This window comes from Penaeus monodon, unplaced genomic scaffold (genome assembly GCF_015228065.2).
Source record: "Penaeus monodon isolate SGIC_2016 unplaced genomic scaffold, NSTDA_Pmon_1 PmonScaffold_12445, whole genome shotgun sequence".
In the NCBI taxonomy this organism is placed as follows: Eukaryota; Metazoa; Arthropoda; class Malacostraca; order Decapoda; family Penaeidae; genus Penaeus; species Penaeus monodon.
In genome coordinates this window covers 1-8,046 of record NW_023641318.1, presented here as the reverse complement: position 1 = coordinate 8,046, position 8,046 = coordinate 1, and the positions used below count along the sequence as shown (strand labels likewise).

The 8,046-nt window shown below is 62.5% G+C and overlaps 1 pseudogene; it reads right to left on the bottom strand.

Annotated features, from left to right (window-relative positions):
- Nucleotides 1-523: 523 nt before the first annotated feature.
- On the bottom strand, nt 524-6,228 carry LOC119569086 (annotated as a pseudogene).
- Between the last annotated feature and the right edge of the window lie 1,818 nt (nt 6,229-8,046).

Here is an 8,046-nt window from a genome sequence, read left to right as displayed (position 1 = left end):
AAGAACTTTTCTCTCCGCCACCGCGAAGCGCCGGGAAGAGGGGGGGGGTGGGGGGGTGTGGGGACCATGGTAAGAAAACCCTCTTCGTCAGAGGCCAAACAAAATTGCCGACCCCGGCGAGTCTCTCCTGTTCTGCTCACAGACGAGCGGGAGACGTAAGGGAGGAGGCAAAGGGGCCAACAAGCCGGCCCGCTTGGCAACGTGCAAAGGTGATCCTTCTGTAAAAGGGCCCACACACTCCACACACACAAACGCACGGTTTTTAGAGAAAAAAAAAGAAAGTGAGCTTGCTGCTGCTCCTCTCCTCCTCCACCTCGATCTGCGGGGGGGGGGGGGGGGGGGGGGGGGGGGGGGGGGGGGCGCTGCTGCTGCTGCGTGCTGCTGCTAGCGTCTGGCTGCTGCTGCTCCTGCTCGTGAAATTTCCCTCGCAAGGAGAGCATGCCGCATTGCATACCACCCGCATGCAGCACGACGCCCGCCCGCCCAACCAAGGACCTCCGGTATGATGAAGTTGAGGAGGGAACAAAACCATCCGACCGTAGGGGACGAGTCTCACTTAATCGCAGGAAAAGAGGAGCCTGCTCTAACGACAACACCCCATCCCGATATGTCAGTCTAATGCAGACGGTTCTGTACGGCACACGGACGGGGTTTGCTCTGTACGAGGAAGCTGGTGTCCAAGGGAGTGCCCCCTTCAAGCCTCCGGGGCGCGGCCCACCGCCCCCGGGAGGGAGCGGTTTTGGCGGGCCGTCGACTGGAACCTCCCCCCTTCGACCGTCAGAAAACAGCCGCGTGACTTTCCCCTTGCATGGGCGACAGTCCCGCCTCCTTGTGGCTCTCGCCGGGCTCGCGTTAACTCAGTTAGTAAAATCGCCGATCGTTGGCGGCCGCACGCGATCACGTCGCTTAAACGCTCAGCGCGGTTTCCCCCTTGAAGGGATTTCAGGGGTAAACCTGCCGGACGTGGCTGCCCTCGTCCCCTGGTGGCCTGTCGGGCAGAGGTGACACCATTGGTCCGGCCCACCGTTTCCTCTCGTACTGGGCGGGGCTCCGGTCGGACGTGGCGACGTTGTTAGCGTAGGGTAAAAACTAACCTGTCTCGCGACGGTCTAAACCCAGCTCTTTCCCTATTAGAGGGTGAACAATCCTACCTTGGTGAAAAACTGCTTCACAATGATAGGAGAGCCCGACTCGAAGGATCAAAAAGCGACGTCGCTATGAACGCTTGGCCGCCCACAAGCCAGTTACCTGTGGTAACTTTTCTGACCACCCTCTCGCTTAAAACTCGTAAAAGTCAAAAGGATCGCTAGGCCGTCTTTCGAAAGTCCGTGCTCGTAATACTGAAGTCGATCAAGCCAAGCATTTGCCCTTGGGCTCTACACGTGGTTTCTGTCCCCCCGCTGAGCTGACCTTGGGACATCTGCGTTATTCGTTTGACAGATGTACCGCCCCAGTCAAACTCCCCATCTGGCTCTGTCCTCGGAACGGGTCGCGGCGCGCGTCGCGACGGGCGTGCGAACGACCCGCCCCCGCGCGGAGAAGCCCCTTTCGCCCCCCGGGGAGGCGGCCGCTCTTGTTCATGTCACTTGCAGTCTAAATCGGTTAAGGCATAGGGAAGACGGGCCGGAGGAGGCGCGGCTGAGCCCCGGGGGGGCCGCCCGGCCCGCTCGCATGCCCCGAAACCCCGTCACGCCTCCCGCCTCCCGCATCACCGAGTAAGTAGAGATACGAACAGATAGTGGTATTTCATCGTCCGGGCGCGAGCGCCCTCCCACCTTATGCTTACACCTCAGGTGCCTCTTTACAAAGCCAAACTAGAGGCAAGCTCAACAGGGTCTTCTTTCCCGCCGTTAACTGCAGGCCCGTTCCCCTGCCTGTGGGTTCGCTAGATAGTAGGTAGGGACAGTGGGAATCTCGTTAATCCATTCATGCGCGTCACTAATTAGATGACGAGGCATTTGGCTACCTTAAGAGAGTCATAGTTACTCCCGCCGTTTACCCGCGCTTGGTTGAATCTCTTCACTTTGACATTCAGAGCACGGGGCAGAAATCACAATGCGTCAGCATCGATCACCGACCATCGCATTGCTTTGTTTTTTAATTAAAACAGTCGGATTCCCCTGGTCCGTGCCAGTTCTGAGACGGCCGTCTGTTGCCAGCCGCGGCCGGGGAAACGGGAGGAAACCCCGGCCTTTGCCCGGAGGCCCCTTTCCGCGTTGGTCCCGACCGCGACGGCGGGGGCGCGTGATGCCGGCGGGCGCTTTGGGCTGCGCGGCTCGAGCGGAGGGAGGGCACCAGCGGCAGGCGAGCAGCCGCAGGCACGGGGAGCCGCCCCTGCGGGGTCGGGTCCGAGCTCGGAGCGACCTCGTGAAAGGCCGCCCCTCGCCCAAATCCTTCTCCCTCGGAGCGGACAGAAACGCCGCGGCGCCGACCGCCAAGGGCCCCTTGGGCCCCCTCCTCGCCGCCGCCCGCGCCGCACCGGCGGCCGACCCGCCAGGGGAACGAGGGACCGCTTCCGGCTGTGGGCCCGGCATTGGCTCGACCCTCAGAGCCAATCCTTGTCCCGAAGTTACGGATCTAACTTGCCGACTTCCCTTACCTACATTGATCTATCGACCAGAGGCTGAACACCTTGGAGACCTGCTGCGGAGTAAGGTACGGACTGCCCCCCCGCAACGCGGGCGCGCTGGGTAGGCATCTCGACTCCCGAGGCTAAGGCTGAAAGGAAGGAAGGAAGAAGGAGCACTAGCCCCTCCTCCTTCCTCTTCCTCCTCTTCTTCTTCCCCGACCGGGGCGCCTCCAACTCTGTTGTCCCCCTTGTACGCCACTGGCGGTGCCACACTAATCATGGCTGGTGCTAGTCCTCCGCCCCGCAGAACTCGCTCTCGTTCCCCTCGGCCTGCGGCGTTCAAACGAGCGGCGCGCAAGCCGCGCCACCCCACCCCCTCTCAATATAAAACATGCTCTGTCGGTTGGTTGGGTTTGGTTGGTACCGGAGGGGGTTTACCCTATCCACCTTTTCAAGGGCCGGCGGTAGCGCACGGGACACCAAGCGCTTATTTGCGCGGTGCTCTACGGCGAACCGGTGGCGATCGCAACAGCGAGGATTGCTCCCAACAGATCACAATCTCACGTATGGCTGTTACGGCCAACGACCCCCACTCAAAATGAACGAACTTGGGGGCCTCCAGCAGCCTAAAAAAGAGAAGAAAGCTCTTCCCCGGGCTACCGCCGGCGTCGGCGAACGAGTACGCCTGTTGCCAAGCACACGCACTGGCCTCCGGACCACCGGCAATTAAAAAACACCATTGGGGGGTTGGGTTGGGCGCGAGCGCTCGCTCTGCGCACGGAGCCGTAACCGTCTCCGGCAATAATAATAAAGGCGCTTTCTCCGAGAGCGAAGGGGAGGTCTGCACTGCCGCCAGAACCTACTTGGGGGTCTCGAGCCTTCTTCTTCTTCTCCCTCCTGCCTGGGGGGAGGAGGAGGAGGAGTAGTCGGCGAGACCGGCGCTGGTCGACGGAATGCGGAGTTTCCGCACTCCTGAGAAAGCCCTCTCACAGAAGGATCGGGAGGAGGATCGTCGTAACCGCGGCGGCGCCGGGCGCCGGCGGCGGTGCCGTCGTCGTTCGCCCAACCCCCACCCAAGAGGGGGGAGAGACTCCCGACGACGACGACGACGCCGCGCGCCCACGCGCGCCGCCGCACTCGTTAGACGGCCACCCGCACTCTAAATATTTTCCCACGCACGGGTCTGTCTTCCCACGGGGCAGGTCACGGGATTTTAACCGTATTCCCTTTAGCCCGAAATCTGACTGGACCGTTTCTTTGCATTTCTCTCTTTCTTTCTTTTTCTCCTTTGTCGTTTTGGATCCAGACAAATTGCTGAGGCGGGGGATTGGCGTGGCCGGCCAGCGCAAGCGAGGAGCAAGCGAGCAAGCGAGCAAGCGAGCAAGCGAGCAAAAAAAAAGGCCGTGGCCAAGACGCCGGCCGCGAGAGGCCCTGAGAGTGGTTTCTCATCAAAAAACCATCATCATCAGGGCCCCACACCGTTCGCAGCCGGCGCCGACAAGCCCCGAGAGCCCGCCCGCCCGGGTTGGGCTGGCTGCTGCTGCTCGGGCCTCGTGCCGCCTCGACCCCTTTCCAAAACAGGGAGATCCCAAGAAGAGCTCTCGACTGTTTTGTGGCGTTTTCCAGGGGATCGGAGGGAAGCTATCCTCGGCTAAGGGCCGACTTATCCACGACCAAGCGATGTTGGCGGGGAACCCTCCTCCGCTTCGGTCAACGAGGGTTCGGCTTGCTCGAGCATTTGCTACTACCACCAAGATCCGCACCAGTGGCGGCTCCAGACCGGCTCGCGCCGTATCCTTCTACGCTCACCACCGCGCCCTCCTACTCGCCGGGGCCTCGAGACCTCCTCGACGCAGCCTATAGTGCGCCCGGCGGTCGAGTATCGGGAGGATGCTTGAGCGCCATGCCATTTTCGGGGTACTTGCTTCGGCAGGTGAGTTGTTACACACCCCTTAGCGGATTCCAACTTCCATGGCCACCGTCCTGCTGTCTAAAAGCAAGCAACTCCTTCCATGGGATCGGAATTAGCATCCATTTAGGCCCCTTAATCGACGTTTGGTTCATCCCACAGCGCCAGTTCTGCTTACCAAAATTGGCCCACTAGGCACTCCGATTCTCGTCCGGGGCTTCAGCGAAGCAAGCCCGGCACCTCACCCATTTAAAGTTTGAGAATGGGCTGAGGACATTTCGTCCCCAACACCCCTAGGTCATTCGTTTTACCGGATGGAACTCGTTCGAAGCGAGCGCCAGCTATCCTGAGGGAAATTTCGGAGGGAACCAGCTACTAGATAGTTCGATTGGTCTTTCGCCCCTATACTCAGCTCTGGCGATCGATTTGCACGTCAGAAACGCTTCGGACTCCACCAGGGTTTCCCCTGGCTTCATCCTGGCCAAGCATAGTTCACTATCTTTCGGGTCCCAACATCTATGCTCTGGGTACCCGCCGACACATCCGGCCGCCCGAGCCCGCCGAGGCGGGGGGCGACCGTTCGTCATGGCGAGTCCCGGACCTGCGCCCCCCCCGCCGCCCGGTGAGGGGCGTGCGGGGCGTGCGGGAGCGGGAGGGAGCCCGCGCCGTCCCGGGGAGGAAAGTCAGTCACTCCGTCCGGGTGGCGCGCGGCCGCCCGCTGCTCCGAGGATCGGCCCGATCACTTTCATTGCGCCCGTGGGTTTAGCGCGCCCATTGACTCGCATACTTGTTGGACTCCTTGGTCCGTGTTTCAAGACGGGTCGGTAGGAGTACCGACTCTTTTTCACGCCGCGAAGGCCACGCGGGAGAGGGAAGGGAAGCGCGGGAGCCAGCGAATTAGGCTCGACCGCGGCCTCGGACCAGTCCCCCGTTCCGGCAGGCCCCGGAGGAGAGACCGTCGGGGGGGCAAGACGAGGGCACCGGGGGATCCCCGGACGGGCGCGCTGGAAAACGCCCCCCGCCCAACGAGGAGCGGAGGACGAACGCGCCGCCGGTTCCTACCAGGACCCGGGCCTCAGACGCCCGTGTGTCCCCAACGCGTCGCGGCGACCTACTGCGGGGGGAAGATCGCCCGCCGGCGCCGGGCAGGCGGCGGGGGCCGCTCCCCGCGTTGGCTCCTTCGGCCGAGGCCTCCGGAACGGAAGTCGCCACGCCCGCTGCCGTCTCCGGCAGGCCGACGAACTGAATCCCCCCAGTTCGATCTTCGAATCTCCGCCCGTTTAGCCTCTTAACGGTTTCACGTTCTCTTGAACTCTCTCTACAGGGTTCTGTTTCAACTTTCCCTCACGGTACTTGTTCGCTATCGGTCTCGTGGTCATATTTAGCCTTAGATTGGAGTTTACCACCTGCTTTAGGTTGCGGTTTTCAGGCAACCCGACTCTAAGGAGAGGCCCGTTTCCGCACTCCCGAAACCCCCCTCCCCGCGACCGAGGAGGAGGAAGTCCCTTTCCTCCACACGGGCCTGACACCCCCCGTGGGTCTGCGCGTCTTTCGTGACCCACTTAGGCGGCTCGGACAGCGCGTGCAGGATCTCTCCCGAAAGAAGCATCCCTTGAGCCCCCCGCAAAGGTGACGGAGGCTTTGTGCTAGGCTCTTCCCATTTTGGTCGCACTTCGGGAATCCTGTTGGTTTCTTTTCCTCTGCTGATTAATATGCTAAATTAGGGGGTCATTCCCTCCACTCGAGGTCGACGTACGTACAACAAAAAGCGAGCGAGCGAGCGGGCGAACGAGTCGCCGCCGCCGCCGCCGCCGTCGCCGTCGTCTTGCTGGTTTGTGCTTTGGGATCATTTCGCTCTCTTAGTCCGTTGATTAACGGCTTTCCACGCCCCCCTGCCTGCCCCGAAAACCTCACGCGGGGGTTTTCGTGGCGCGGAGAGGGCCCCAATCTACGCGGTCTCGCGATCTCAGGGTGCGCCCTTGCCCTCTCCAGCACGGCCGGATGGCCCCGGCCCCCTTCCTTCCTTTCGGGGGGGGGGGGGGGGTGCAACCGGACGGCTGGCTTTCACGGCTTTGGGAGAGCGCCTCTCCGGCTTTTTCGAAACATTCGCCTTTGGGCCAGTGGCAGGCAGGTCTCGACCAATCGGCCGGTCGTCGGCCGGAGGAGAGGAGGAGGAGGACGAGGTACGTCCGCCGTCCGTCCGCCCGTCCGAGCCGACGGCGACGGAAGAGAGCGAGACCCTCCAAGCGTCTTAAGGAACGTCCGGACCCGGGAGCGAGTTCCTCCAACGAAAACCCGCCCCTCTCTGGTCCGGCGAACTCCCCAGGGCGGAATGGTCGTGCGAGCGAGCGAGCGAGCAAGCAAGTCGCCGCCGCCGCCGCCGCCGCACCTCCGGCACGGGTTTGAGTGGAGCCGGCAGGCTTGAGGAGAAGCCGCCGGACCCCCAAAAAACACCCCCCGTTGTGCATTTTGCGGAGTCCCCGCCGCCGGAAGCTCCTGCTCCTTTCCTGCCCTCAGAATGGAGGGGGGGAGAGAGAGATAGAGCCGCCGCCGCGAAAGGGGGCCACCTACACGGCGCTGTTTCGCCTCACTCTAAAGAGATTCTCGTAGCGGCCTTCCGAGAGAAACGGGCGGAAAGGGGCAGGAGGACCGGAGCCCTCCGCCGCCGCAGTCCGCAGCCGTCCGTACTGTCTCCGGGAGGCAACGTCACGACACTCGAGGGAAGGTGGCAGCCGTCCTTCGAAGAAGGCACAGGGCACGCCGCAATGTGCGTTCGACACGTCGATGGAATCACGGGAGAATTGCGGATAGCCACCAAAACATCGCTTCTTGCCGCGGTCTTCCTCGACCCACGAGCCAAGTGATCCCCCGTTAAGAGTCTTTGCTGGGTTTCTCTTTCCTCGAGTTCACACACACACTACTCGATCGCCTCCCACTCAAAAAGGGCCTCGGAGGGGAGGGTAACCTGCGCTCTGAGAAAACGCGTAGCCCACGGCGCCGAGCGCGCTTCGCGCCCGGCGCCGTCGCCGAACCTCGTAGGCCCCGGTGGACCCAGGCGGGGCTGACAAAGACTTTTGGGTTCGGCCCCCTCCTCTCCTCCCCGCCTCCCTCCGGCCGGCCAGCCAGAGGGAGGGAGGGAGGGATGGTGGAGAGAAAAGGGCCGGGGAGCCGTGCCGAGAGCCCCCCGCGGAGGAGGAGGAGGAGGAGGAGGAAATGGGGACGAGGAGCTGGGAGGTGGACCGCGGCAGGAGACAAGACCGTCTCCGCCCCTTGGTCACGGCCCTCGCCCGTCCGTCCGTCCGTCCGTCACGTCCGTCCGTCCGTCCGATCGTTCGGGTTGCACGCGAGTTGCCTCTTTCGGCGGCACCACTACTCGTGGTGGTGCTGCTGCTGCTGCTAGCACTCGTTAATGATCCTTCCGCAGGTTCACTACGGAAACCTGTTACGACTTTTCTTCCTCTAAATGACCCAGCTTGGACACCTTTCCGTCGACCCGAAGGGCGCTGCCGCCGCCGAGGCGGCGGTAGCGGCTCCAATGGGTCTGTCCTCAGTTACCGGGCCATAAATT